Source organism: Sturnira hondurensis, unplaced genomic scaffold, assembly GCF_014824575.4.
Source record: "Sturnira hondurensis isolate 20B ecotype Veracruz unplaced genomic scaffold, ASM1482457v3 Scaffold0008860, whole genome shotgun sequence".
Lineage (NCBI taxonomy): Eukaryota > Metazoa > Chordata > Mammalia > Chiroptera > Phyllostomidae > Sturnira > Sturnira hondurensis.
This window is the reverse complement of record NW_028081491.1, coordinates 3,991,858-4,005,657: the sequence shown is the minus strand read 5'-3', so window position 1 is coordinate 4,005,657 and position 13,800 is coordinate 3,991,858. Positions and strand designations below refer to the sequence as shown.

General features: G+C 43.1%; 1 pseudogene; it reads left to right on the top strand.

Moving 5' to 3' along the window:
* The first annotated feature begins 12,309 nt into the window (after positions 1 to 12,309).
* LOC118993736 (uncharacterized) lies at positions 12,310 to 12,479 on the top strand (annotated as a pseudogene).
* The last annotated feature ends 1,321 nt before the right edge of the window (positions 12,480 to 13,800 follow it).

The window sequence follows — 13,800 nt, the reverse complement described above, 5'->3', positions numbered from 1 at the left end:
CGGGTAATCCATGCACGCTGCAACCTGCATGTCCCCCTGCATGTTTCTGTGTGTCTTTGCATGTCATCTGTCCCCCCACATGTCACCCAGCAGGGAGCTCTTGCACACTTAAATACCAAACACAAAGTCAGAAGGAAGCCAACAGATATTATGCAATAGAGCTTCATACTACTCATGCCAGCCCACTCAAGGCTATAGGAACAGTTTATCAGACCCAGTCTCAAGGCTATGAGAACTCTACTTCTCAGGCCCATTCTCAAGGTTATGGGAAACTGCTTCCCTGAGTCGCCCAGACACCTGGGTAAGGAAGCCAGATTGCCTCAATATACACTACAGTATAAAAGTTCAACAACCAAGGAGTTAAAGAAGAAACATTCTTCCAGATTGGTAGGAGGGTGGAGATGGGCAGCCAGTACAGAGAGGACCCATGACAAGGCAGTAGCTGGAGGACTGAGAGGGCAAAGTGGCGGCTGGTGGTCCCACACTTGCATGTGGACAAACCAGAAGGGACAGCTGGGGATGAAGACAGATGGCACAACCCAGGGTTCCAGTGCAGGGAAATAATGCCTCAAAACCTCTAGATGTAAAAGCCTGTGGGGGTTGCATCAGCAGGAGAGACTCACAGCCTCACAGTAGCACAGAAGAATTCATTAGAGAGACCAACGGGGTACTAAAGTGCACACAAACTCATCTACTTGGGAATCAGTACCAGAAGGGCCCAATTTGCTTGTGCGTAGCAGAGAAAATGACTGAAAATTAGCTGAGAGCCAAGCAAGCAGCATTGTTTCCTCTCAGACTCCTCCCCAACATATATCACTACAAGGCAGCAGCATGGGCCACCTCATCCTGGTAAATACCTAAGACTCAGCCCCTTGCAATGTAACAGGTGCTCTGAGACAAAGAAATATGGCTTAAATGAAAGAACAGATCAAAGCTCCAAAACTAGAATGAAGCAATGAAGAGATAGCCAACCTATGAGATGCAGAGTTCAAAACACTGGTAATCAAGATGCTCACAGAAATGACTGACTATGGTCACAAAATACAGGAAAAAGAGAAGGCAATACAAAATGAAATAAAGGAAAATGTACAGGGAACCAACAGTGAAGGGAAGGAAACCAGGATTCAAATCAATGATTTGGAGCAAAAGGAAGAAATAAGCATCTAACCAGAACAGAATAAAGAAACAAGAATGAAAAAAAAAGAAAATGAGGAGAGGCGTAGGAACCTATGGGATGACTTTAACCCTTCCAACATCTGATTCATAGGGTTGCCAGAAAGGAAAGAGGAAGAGCAAGAAATGCAAAATGTCCCCAATCTGGTGAAGGAAATAGACTTCCAGAAAGTCCAGGAAGCTCTGAGAGTCCAAAAGAGTTTGGACCTAAGGAAGCACACACCAAGGCACATCATAATTACATTACCCGAGATTAAAGATAGGAGAGAATCTTAAAAGCAGCAAGAGAAAAGGAGACAATTACCTACAAAGGAACTACAAAGGAGTTCCCACAAGTCTATCAGTTGATTTTTTTATTTCTTTTTTTAAACATATTTTATTGGTTATACCGTTACAGTTGTTCTATTCCCCCCTTATTCCCCTCCACCCTGCACACCCCCTCCCCCACCATGCCCCCCTTTAGTTTATGACCACGTGTCTCAAGTTCATTAGATTCTATATTTCCCCTACTATTCTTGCCCTCCCCCTATCTATTTTATATCTACTGTCTATGATATTTTCTGTACCTTCTCCCCCCTTCTCCTCCTCCCACTCCCCTGTTGCTAACCCTCCAGGTGTTCTTTATTTCTATGGTCCCACTTCTGATCTAGCGGTCCTCTTGGTTTGCTTTTGTTTTAGGTGTGGTTGTTAATAACTGTGAGTTTGCTGTCCTGTTCATATTTTTTATCTTCTTTTTCTTAGATAAGTCCCTTTAACATTTCATATAATAAGGGCTTCGTGATGATGAACTCCTTGAATTTGATTTTATCTGAGAAGCACTTTATCTGTCCTTCCATTCTAAATGAAAGCTTTGCTAGATAGAGCAATCTTGGCTGTAGGTCTTTGGATTTCATGACTTGGAATACTTCTTTCCAGCCCCTTCTTGTCTGTAAGGTCTCTTGAGAAGTCCGCTGACAGTCTGATGGAAACTCCTTTGTAGGTGACTGTCTCCTTATCTCTTACTGCTTCTAGGATTCTCTCCTTCATTTTAATCTTGGCTAATGTAATTATGATGTGCCTTGGTGTGTTCCTTCTTGGGTCCAACTTCTTTGGGACTCTCTGAGCTTCCTGGATTTCCTGGAAGTCTATTTCCTTTGCCAGACTGGGGAAGTTCTCCTTTATTATTTGTTCCAATAAGTGTTCCACTCGTGGCTGTTTCTTTTCCCCTCTGGTACCCCTATAATTCAGATGTTGAAATGTTTAAAGATGTCCTGGAGGTTCCTAAGCCTCTCCTCATTTTTTGAATTCTTGTTTCTTCATTCTTTTCTGGTTGGATGTTTCTTTCTTCCTTTTGGTCCACTCCATTGATTTGAGTCCCAGTTTCCTTTCCATCACTATTGATTTCCTGTGCATCTCCCTTCATTTCAATTAGTTTAGCCTTCATATGTGCCTCTAATTTGTAACTATAATCAATCAGTTCTGTGCGCATCCTGATCACCAGTATTTTGAACTGTGTATCTGAGAGGTTTGCTATTTCTTTTTCGCTTAGAGTTATCGGCTCTGGGGCTTTGAGTTGTTCTTGAGCCATATTTTGGACTGTTCATGCCTGTTATGTATGAGGAGCGGAGCCCTAGGTGTTCACCAGGGTGGGGCCACTCAGTTGCTGGGTTGTAATGCTGTATGTGGTGGTGGGGCCAAAGGAAAGCAATGGCGGTCCCCTCTGCCACCTCCTGCTGCCTCTTGGGCAGTGAGGTCTGTCCCACTGCGCGTGAATGTGCGCGCTCACTGCGTTCGCCCACTGGGGCCTGCGGGGTCCATCTCACTGCTCACTCCTGTGCTGGTTTATCTGCGCGCGAATGTGTGACCGAGGTCAGCCTGCCCAGCACCCTCACTAGGTCTGCGCTGCTACCCCAGCTGCCTGTGCACCTGGTTCGGGGGATCTTTCCTGCCTGACCCTGCTCCACTGCTGGCTCCGCCCCTCTTACTGGTCCCAGTTCAACAGTTCGTTGTTGTTGGACTTCATATAGTTCAATTTTCTGTTCTTTGCCTGTGTCTTTGTTTACTAAACCTTTGTTGTATTCAAACTTGGTTGTGGGAAGAGGCACAGTGTTTCCACCTATGCCTCCATCTTGGCGGAAGTCCCCCTCAGTTGATTTCTAAAAAGAAACCTTACAGGCAAGAAGGGGCTGGAAAGAAGTATTCAACATCAGGAAAGGCAAGGATCTACATCCAAGAATACTCTATCCAGCAAAGCTATCATTTAGAATGGAAGGGCAGATAAAGTGCTTCCCAGATAAGGTCAAGTTAAAGGAGTTCATCATCATCAAGCCCTATTGTATGAATGTTAAAGGGACTTATCTAAGAAAAAGAAGAAGATCAAAACCATGAACAGTAAAATGACAACAAACTCACAACTATCAACAACCAAACCTAAAAACAAACTAACTGACTAAGCAAACAACTAGAATAGGAACAGAATCACAGAAATGGAGATCACATGGAGGGTTATTAGCAGGAAGTGGGTGGGGTGAGAATGGGGAAAAGGTACAGGGAATCAGAAGCATAAATGCTAGGTACAAAATAGACAGGGTGAGGTTAAGAATAGCATAGGGAGTGTAGAAGCCAAGGAACTTATATGTAAGACCCATGGACATGAACTAAGGGGCAGAATGTGGGTGGGAGAGGTGGTGCAAGGCAGAGGGGAATAAAGGGGGAAAATAAAGAGAATGAAAGTATAAAGTCTCAACTAGAAAATATATTTACAAATCACATATTTGACAAAGGGAAACTCAAAACTCAACAGTAAAAACACAAATAATCCAATTAGAAAATGGACAGTGGCCCTGGCTGGTGTGGCTCAGTGGATTGAGTGCGGGCCTGCAAACCACACGATAGCAGTTTGTTTCCCAGTCAGGGCACATGCCTGGGTTGCAGGCCAGTTCCTGGTTCCCAGGAGGGGACGCACGAGAGGCAACCATACATTGATATTTCTCTCTCTTTCTCTTTCTCTTCCCGTCTAAGATAAAGAAAATGGACAATGGACATAAACATACATTTCTCTGAGGAAGATATATGGGAGGCAAATAAATGAACACATAGAAAGAGGATTTATATCAGTAGCTATTAGGAAAATGCAAATTAAGACCATAGTGTATCCCATAGTGTAGCTCACTACACACCTACAGGAAGGGCTAAAATCAGTAATGATGACAACACAAATAGTGGCGGTGATGTCCTGTAGTCCGCTCTGCCTGGTTTTAGGAATTCTATCTCTACCCCTTATGGCTAAGGGCGAGGGACGACCTTTGGAATGGGAGCCATAGGAGACAAAGCTTGTCTCTGGTAGCAATTGCTGCCTCAGTTTCCTCTCCCTGCCCGAAAAGCTTGGTTGGAAGTCAATGATGGGTAAGACCCCTCACAGCAGGGGCAACCTAAGCCAGACTCAATCACTTGGGAGGCCTTCATGGAAGGACTTGGGGGGCTGCAACAAAGAGCAATGGACCCTTGCCCCCTGGCTTTGACAGAGCCTGAGTCCCCATGTTCTCTGGGAGAAGCTCTTCCTGGCTCTAATCCTCTTAAGCCTGAATACCTGTTGGGGAGAGGTGCAGCTCCTTGCCTTGCAAGAGTATGTCCTGGGGAAAAATCTGTCATTACAAAGGCTTCCTGATAAACCTGTGAAATCTGCTCTGCTAAGAGTGCTTTCATTCATATGTTAAGGGTTCAAGCGGAAATCCTAAAACTCTGTTTCTGACAGACTCTGACTCATAGTAAGCCCTCAGATTTCTTTGAAATGTTATCTACTGTTTGATCCTTGTATTCCTGTGTATTACAACCCAATAAAAGGCTATGGATGAGGGGGCTCGAGGCCTTTTTCTCCTTGGAGAAACTGGCCACTGCTGGCCTTTGTCTCCCCTGAGAAACTGGCCACCAGCCCACAGTCTCTTCCCTCTGGGAAGATGGCCATTTCTCCTCCCTAAGCAGATCACATCATGTCTTGGCCATATTCACTCTCATCCGTGGCAACTGGGGGGACTTGCGAGGGAAGTCACCCCCACAGTGATGCAAAGAATCTGGGTCTCTCACACATTGCTGGTGGAAGTGTAAAATGGTATAACCACTCTAAAAACTTGTTTTCACAGTTTCTCAGAAAACGAAACATACATTTATCATATGACTCAGTTCTTGCACTCAAGGGCATTTATCCTAGAGAAATGAAGTTATATTTGAGAGGTTTTCTTAGGCTCCTCTGAGAAAGAAATGCCAATCAGCCATAAAATAGGCAATAAAGAGCTTTATTGGGGTTTGTGCACCCGGGTGAGATTCCACAGTCTGCAGAATGAGGCCGTGGAAGTCACACCCAAGCAGGGAATGTAGTGGGGTTTTATTTTTGTTGGCTCCCCGTGGGAGCTGGGGATTGGTGCCCTCTGAACAAAGAAGCAATACAGCATTGGTGGTCTCTTCCTCAGACTCAGGTTACTGTGAGGATGTCTGTCTTGGCAAAGTCCAGCCGGAGCTTCCTCCTATCCCTGCCTACCCTAACAATATTCATACAAAACTTATATATAGTAAGTTTATTTTCATTTTCCTGAAATTGGAAAGGACCAAAATGTCTTTCAGTAGGTGAGTGGTTAAACAAACTGTGGTATACAGTAGGATTCAATGGGATACTACCCAGCCACAAGCAAGCAAACTTTTGATACATGCAAAAACTTGGATGGATCTTGAAAGTGTACTGGTGAGTGTAAAGAGCATCTCTGGAGACCACATATTGTATGAGTCCACTTATATAACATTCTTGATATGGCAAAGTTACAGTGATGGAAAACAAGTTAGTGGTTTTCAGGAGTTAGGGATGGTGGGGAAAAGGGAGGGGTAGCATGAGGGAGATCTTTGCGGTGATGGAATGGTTCTGTATTTAATCATAGTGGTAGGTACATGAACCTGTGATAAAATACCAGAGAGAATTACACACAAGTACTGAACCCAATTTCCTATCATTATTATTGTTCTAAAGTTATGTAATATATAACCATTGGGAAAAAAAGCTGAAAAGAATTTAAACCAATTTTAAAATTTTAAATGTAAATATAAATATTTCATTGTAAACAACAGAAAAAGGAAGCCCTGACTGGTGTAGCTCAGTGGATTGAGCACGGGCCTGCGAACCAGATGATCGCGGTTCGATTCCCAGTCAGGGTACATGCTTGGGTTGCAGGCCAGTTCCCGGCAGGGGCCAGTTCCTAGCAGGGGATGCACGAGAAAGCAACCATACATTGATGTTTCTCTTCCTCTCTCCTTCCCTTCCGCTCTAAAAAGATAAATAAATAAATAATTTTAAAAAAATAAATAAAATAAACAACAGAAAAAAGAGAGAGAAAAGCAGAGAAGAGAGATATGCTATGTTTTTTCTTTGTTCTACTGTCAAGAGTTTGAAAACAGGCATGCCATAATAAAGGATTTATATAGCCCTTGCCTGTCTGTGATGCTGAGAGTCTATCCAGAGGTCGTTAATCCTACCCAGCGCCCTTTGCTGTACTAAAGTGAGACCCACTACTTTGTTGACAATGGAGATCAGCGCACATTGAAATCACCCCAGAGGACTTCAATATTAAGAGCCAGAGCTGTTGTCGTGACAGCATGGCACGACAGAAAGCTGCTTCTCTGTGTTTCTAGTGAAGGGAACCAAAGTTTTGCCACTGTATGGCTTCCTTTTGGGGATACTGATTTCAAGCTGTTTATTAAGAAATAAGACTTAGAGGGAGCCTTTGACCCTCACCCCTTTCCTGTCCAAGAGATTCAGACAGAGAAAACTACTATAGGAAAAAGATTTTTGGATATTCACCTTAACCTAATTTGAATGAGATATGGTAAATAAGAGGGCTTCAGGCACGTGCCTGCTAGCTAGATACTGCTGTGTGTCCCATCGTTTCTGAGTTGTCTAGAAAGAATTTTCCTGCTATGTATGTTCCTTCTTCGAGTACCTGTAAATCGCCCATTCTCTGAAATCTAATACCCTGTTGCCTCTCTTTTCTTCTCCTTTGCCCAAAAATGTCTTATATACCCAATTTTGTATTGCTGTCTTTGGAATTCTCAGCCTATCTGAATTCCCCATGTGCATGTATTAACATTTGATTTTTCCCTTGTTAATTTGTCTCTGTTAATTTGATTATTTTTAAGTATATTTTATTGATTATGCCATTACAGTTGTTCTATTTTTTCTCCCTTTTATCCCCTTGCCCTGGCATCCCCCCTCCCACCAGTATTCCCCATCCCCTTAGTTCATGCCCATGGGTCTTACATATAAGTTCCTTGGCTTCTACACTCCCTATGCTATTCTTAACCTCACCCTGTCTATTTTGTACCTAGCATTTATGCTTCTGATTCCCTGTACCTTTTCCCCATTCTCACCCCACCCACTTCCTGCTAATAACTCTCCATGTGATCTCCATTTCTGTGATTCTGTTCCTATTCTAGTTGTTTGCTTAGTCAGTTAGTTTGTTTTTAGGTTTGGTTGTTGATAGTTGTGAGTTTGTTGTCATTTTACTGTTCATGGTTTTGATCTTCTTCTTTTTCTTAGATAAGTCCCTTTAACATTCATACAATAGGGCTTGATGATGATGAACTCCTTTAACTTGACCTTATCTGGGAAGCACTTTATCTGCCCTTCCATTCTAAATGATAGCTTTGCTGGATAGAGTATTCTTGGATGTAGGTCCTTGCCTTTCCTGATGTTGAATACTTCTTTCCAGCCCCTTCTTGCCTGTAAGGTTTCTTTTTAGAAATCAACTGATAGGCTTGTGGGAACTCCTTTGTAGGTAATTGTCTCCTTTTCTCTTGCTGCTTTTAAGATTCTCTCCTATCTTTAATCTCGGGTAATGTAATTATGATGTGCCTTGGTGTGTGCTTCCTTAGGTCCAAGCTCTTTTGGACTCTCAGAGCTTCCTGGACTTTCTGGAAGTCTATTTCCTTCACCAGATTGGGGACATTTTGCATTTCTTGCTCTTCCTCTTTTCTTTCTGGCAACCCTATGAATCAGATGTTGAAAGGGTTAAAGTCATCCCACAGGTTCCTACGCCTCTCCTCATTTTCTTTTTTTTTTCATTCTTGTTTCTTTATTCTGTTCTGGTTAGATGCTTATTTCTTCCTTTTGCTCCAAATCATTGATTTGAGTCCCAGTTTTCCTTCCCTTCACTGTGTGTTCCCCTGTATATTTTTCTTTATTTCACTTTGTGTAGCTTTCATTTTGTGACCAAGTTCAATCAATTCTGTGAGCATCCTGATTACCAGTGTTTTGAACTGTGTATCAGCTAGGTTGTCTATCTCTTTGTTACTTAGTTCTTTTTCTGGAGTTTTGATCTGTTCTTTCATTTGGGCCATATTTCTTTGTCTCAGCACACCTATTACGTTGTAAGGGGGCGGGCCTTAGCTATCCACTATGGCAGGGCAACCCTCTTTGCTGCCTATGGCACTGTCTGTGGGGGAGGGGTCAGAGAGGGAATGATGGTGCTTGCTTGGCTCTCATCCCACTTTCCATCACTTTCACTGCTTCCCACAAGTGAATTGTGTCCTTTCAGGTGCTAATTCACAAATGGGTGTGTTTGTGTATGTTTTAGGATTCTGTGGCTCTCTTCAGTGAGCTCTCCTGTGAGGCTAGGAATTTCTCCTGCCACCACCAGAATCCCCACAGATTTTTTTATAACCAAGGGTTTTGAGTCTTCAGTCTCCCTCTCTGGAATCCTGGATTGTGAGGTATGTTTTTCTCCCCCATTATTCCTCCTGGCTTATCTGTGCAGGAATGTAGGATGCCCTGGGCATTCTGCCACCTTGTGTTGCCTCGAGTCCTCTCTGCCCTGGCTGCCCATCTTGCCCCTCCTACGAATCTGGATGAATGTTTCTTTAACTCCTTAGTTGTTGGACTTTCATGCAAATGATTTTCTGGCAGTTCTGGTTGTTCTTTTTTTCAAATTGGTTGTTATCCTTCTTTTTGGTTACGTGAGAAAGCAAAGCATTTCTGCCTACACCCTGATTTCTATTTTTCTTCAAACAATTTTCTTTCTCAAAAACTCATCCCCTTATTGACCTCATGCAATGTCATGGCTTTAATGGTACTTTGATGTGGACACTGGCCTGCAGTGTCTGTGTCATTATGGATGAAACGAGATATTCACACCGAGTCCAGTGGAGGAAAAGGGCGAGCATGGCTTTTCTTTCAAGGGGATCAAAAGCTGTGGCCCTTGCCATGACCGGCCTTTATTGGATTTCTCCGAACATTACATGATGGTCCTCATTTACTATGCACAGGTTGCTTTAGGTGGTTACCTTTTATAGAAGACAAAGAAGCCAATGTCACTAATCACATCACAGAAGAGCGATATTTGCAAATGAAAAGGGCAAAAGTGGTTGGACCAGTTACATTGTTCCTGGGAAGGTTTAGCATAGATTTAGGAAGTTAGTTTGCAGTAAATGTTTGCCATAAATCCCACTAAGGGAATTTTTTAGCAAAGAACAAGGCTCAAAGTGGCCTAGGCACAGTACAGGACTGATTGCCCACAGGAGAACCTATTCGTGGGTGTGGGCCTTGTGCATTTCTGAGTGGGAGCTGGGCCCATGCCATGCACAACGGTCTCCTATAGCATTTATGCTGTTATGACTTCTACATTTATTTTTCCACTACAAATCTTCCCATTCAGTCTAGATTCACACCCACCTGTCAATGTGACATTTCCATGTGGATGTCTAATGTGCCAAAACCAACCAGACTTCCTCTTGACCTGCTCTCCATTGGCCTCCTCCTTTTCCATGATAGCAACCCCACCCTGATAAGGTGCTTAGGCCCCCCAGCTGTGTGGTCTTTTGTGACTTCTCCCCATCAGCAAAACCTCTGTATCCAGCTTCTGAATCTGCCCTCATCTGACCCTTTGTTTGCCTCTTCTCACTCTATCTGCACGTAGTTGCCATCATCACTCTGGCTTCCCCTAGCCATGCCCCCTCTTCCTGTCCTCACCCCTGTGAAGCAGGAAACAGCATAGGAAGAACTCTGAGACTGCAATACTGTTACTGGCCAGCATTTAGCCAGGAAACACCTTTTACCAATCAGGTAGAATAAATAGTAAACTGAGGCAGGGAGGAGGAAGGAGACAAGTCTCACTCATCAGCGAGACATGTCTCATGCACTAACTCAGCAGTCCTGAGCTTGGTCTGATAATATTGCCAGGTATTCCAACATCACAAGAATCACTGTGTTAGCAAGAAAGAAGGGAAGTCCTTTAAATTCTATGTAACATTTCCATTATCTGGGTAAGAAAGCCTTGAAATTGTGCTTTCATCCCAAGGCCTGAATGTGGGAGAGGGTCCCCAGTGCCCAAAGAAGGGGCCCATAAAACAGCTTTGGTTAACTGTCTGCCTCTGGTCACTATCTGTTTTACGAGGGAGTCCCTGATGCTTACAGAAAGAGCCCATGAATAACTTCAGAAAGTGCCCCAATTTTAATTAACTGCCTCCTGTCACATATTTGTTTTACAACAAGATGAACAAATGGAGTCTGGAGCAATATAAGGATTCAGGCTAACAGACCCCCCACACACACACCTAAGTTTGGGTAGTCACATTCCCCCAGGAAAGCTGGCACCGCACTTACCCAGTAATCAATATGTAAAATTTTCCCCTCCTATCCCACCAACTATTTAGGTTCTGAGAACAAAGTACTCTCTCTCTCTCTCTCGGAGGCTCAGGGTGCTCTTGACTCTTGGGCCATTGGGCCTCTGGCCACCTGGCCTCAGGCTGCCCAGGGGCTTGCCACCCTGGTCCTCAGCTGCTTTTGCTATTGTCACCCTGTTTTGCTCTGAAACTTTGTCTTTCACCCCTTAGCTCTACCCAGTCCTGTTCTCTTCCATGGGAATGGGCCACTAATAAACTGATTTCATACTTACTAGATTTGCTGATATGTAATCCTTTATGTGTGTCAGCAAGAAGAACCAGGTCTCTCCCATTAACACCTGCACTGTGCTCTCCACCCAGCACCAGATGATCCACTCAACTCATTCTTCAGCTTAAACCCCCAATAGCATTTCACTCATCAGAGTTCAAACCAAAATGTGCGCATCTCCTGTGAGTCTTAAATGACTTGACCTATGGCCATTCCTCTGATCTAACTGCACAGCTGGGCCCTCACCCCTCTGCTCCAAATCACAGGGCTCCATGGTGGTTCTCGAATGTGCTGAGATTTTCATGCCTCAGTGAAGCAAGATACTAAGAAGCTAGGAAAACTCCTGGGCAAGTGGAATAAGTAATCTGAGACAAGAAAAGCAAACAGGGAGAAACAGTTTGAGCAACTTACAACCAGCAAGAACTTACCTCTCCTAAACAAGGATTCTTGAGAGTGAATGGCTTGTATCTCTCCTCCCTAACTAAAGATTACATAGCTTAAATCCTTGTGAGCTGAGAAAAAGAAGAACAAAGGCCTAAATAATGTCTTTTGTGCCAGCTAAACCCAAGGACAAATTAAATCTGGGGAAAAAAATAACAAAAACCCCATTAAAAGACAGACAGACCTAAAATAAGAGTAAAACAGTGTAACGGACCAAAGAATACTCCCTAAACCTCCCATGTGCTTGTTGTGATACATCAGGGTATTTTAAAAATGCAACTGAAAAGTTGACGAATAATCTGCTAAAACCTTTCTCTAAGATTCTCACCTGAAGAAAAAAAGAAAGAAAGCCCTCAGAATGAAGATGCAGCATGGGCTCCCTCTAGAACGTGTCTGTGCTCCTTCCTGGGCATGAACTTTTTCTTTCCACCTAAATTCTAAGGGTCCCGAGCAGACTTGCAGCTAGTGAAGCAGTGGGCTATGGCAGCTTGACCTGGGGTTACCCCCTTATCCCGTCTCCAAGGCCTCCTTTTTCTCTGACTTCCCAGGTGAGCTAACAGCAGAATACTGCCTTGGCTTACTTTCTTTCCTACAATTTTCCAAGGGAGCCAAAGCAGAATACCACTTATGCTCTCTCTATCCTGTTACTTCTTGTACCCTAAATCTTTCCTTTGTCTCACTGCTCCCAGTGTTAATAAATACATTCTTATTTATTAATAAGAATTAATCCTTATTAATTAAGACCCAGGAATGGGTCTGCCTGGAATCTTTCCTTCAAGAAGTCAAGAACTATCGCTTCTCGGCCTTTTGGCTAAGATCAAGTGTAGTATCTGTTCTTATCAGTTTAAAGAAGTCAAGAACTCACACACAATAGGCTGGCCTGAGGCAGACTCACTCCAGGCTGGTGGCTGTCTGGTAACACCAGGACTTTACATTTTTTGTTTCTTCACCTTGAATCCCTGCCCATGACAGGCACATGATGGTCTCCCTCCTGTCCTTCAGGTCTCAGTTCAACTGTCTCCCTGTCAATGAGGTATTCCCAGAGTTCTTGAAATGACCACACAGTAGGAACTGTGATGTCTTCCCCACAAGTCACCTCCCCCTACTACCTTTCCACATCATTTCTCTTCACAGATCTCATTATCATTTGACTTGCCAAGTTTTGTCCTTGGTGTATTGTTTGTCCTTCCTCACTGTAAGCTTCATGAGAGCAGGGATTGTTTACCACTTTGTCAATGCTTTATCTCCAATACTCATTATACAGTAGGCATTCAATAAATGCTGCATATTGAAGAATGACCAAATTATATGAAAACAAAGAAAATCTGTTATATTTTACTGTAATAAATCTGTAACTGTATCCAAATCTACATGTGAACCTACCTACATGTCAGGCATTTTCAGTTTCTTACTTAACTTTCTAATGTATAAGTAATTTTCTAAGAAAGTTTCCTGAACATATCTGCATATTTAGAAAGTGTTAATAGTAAACAGTAGAAAATACACTAAAATCGATTAACTAATGAAATATACATACCAGTCACACAAACTCCCCTCAGAGAGAGCATAGCAGATTGAATACAAAATGATCTAACTTGTTGGGGATGGCTTGTAAACTCAAGAACACAAATGGCCAAAAGCAACACTGCCTGCCTCTCAAATCGGGGCAATCTACAGGAAGCAGAGGGTTTGGTTTGCAATGCCCTCCAGCATCTACAGATCTGGGGAAAGAGGCTACTATTGAGGAAAGCAATAGAACAGCTGAGGCCCCTGCAAAAAGTAGAGATAAGACTCTTACGAACTTCAGACATGTAAAGGCCACAACATACCCAAGGTCTGGAGATAGAACTCACTTTTTGTGCTTGTTACCTCTACTCTCACTACTTCACTACACCATCACTCACTTCAGAAACCAAGCATGTGGATTTTCCACACACTAAGTGATTCTGTGACACAAGCTTGGTGTTCCACATTTTAAACTCAGTTCTGACACAAGATTGTCCTTCACCCACCTCAGATGCTAATCATACTTCCAAGTTGTCACCTGTACTTCTGACTGTTGGACTTTAAATTGGAGGTTCTTACAAACCTTTCCTGAGATTCAATTAATTTTCTAGAGCAGCTCATAAACCTCAGGCAGATAGTTTACTTTCCAGATTATTTAGCTGTACAAAAAAAGTCTTCCATTTTTACAACATGGATGAAACTGGAGGGCATTATACTAAGTAAAAAGCCAGGCAGAGAAAGACCAACAGTGTATAGTATCACTTACATGTGAAATC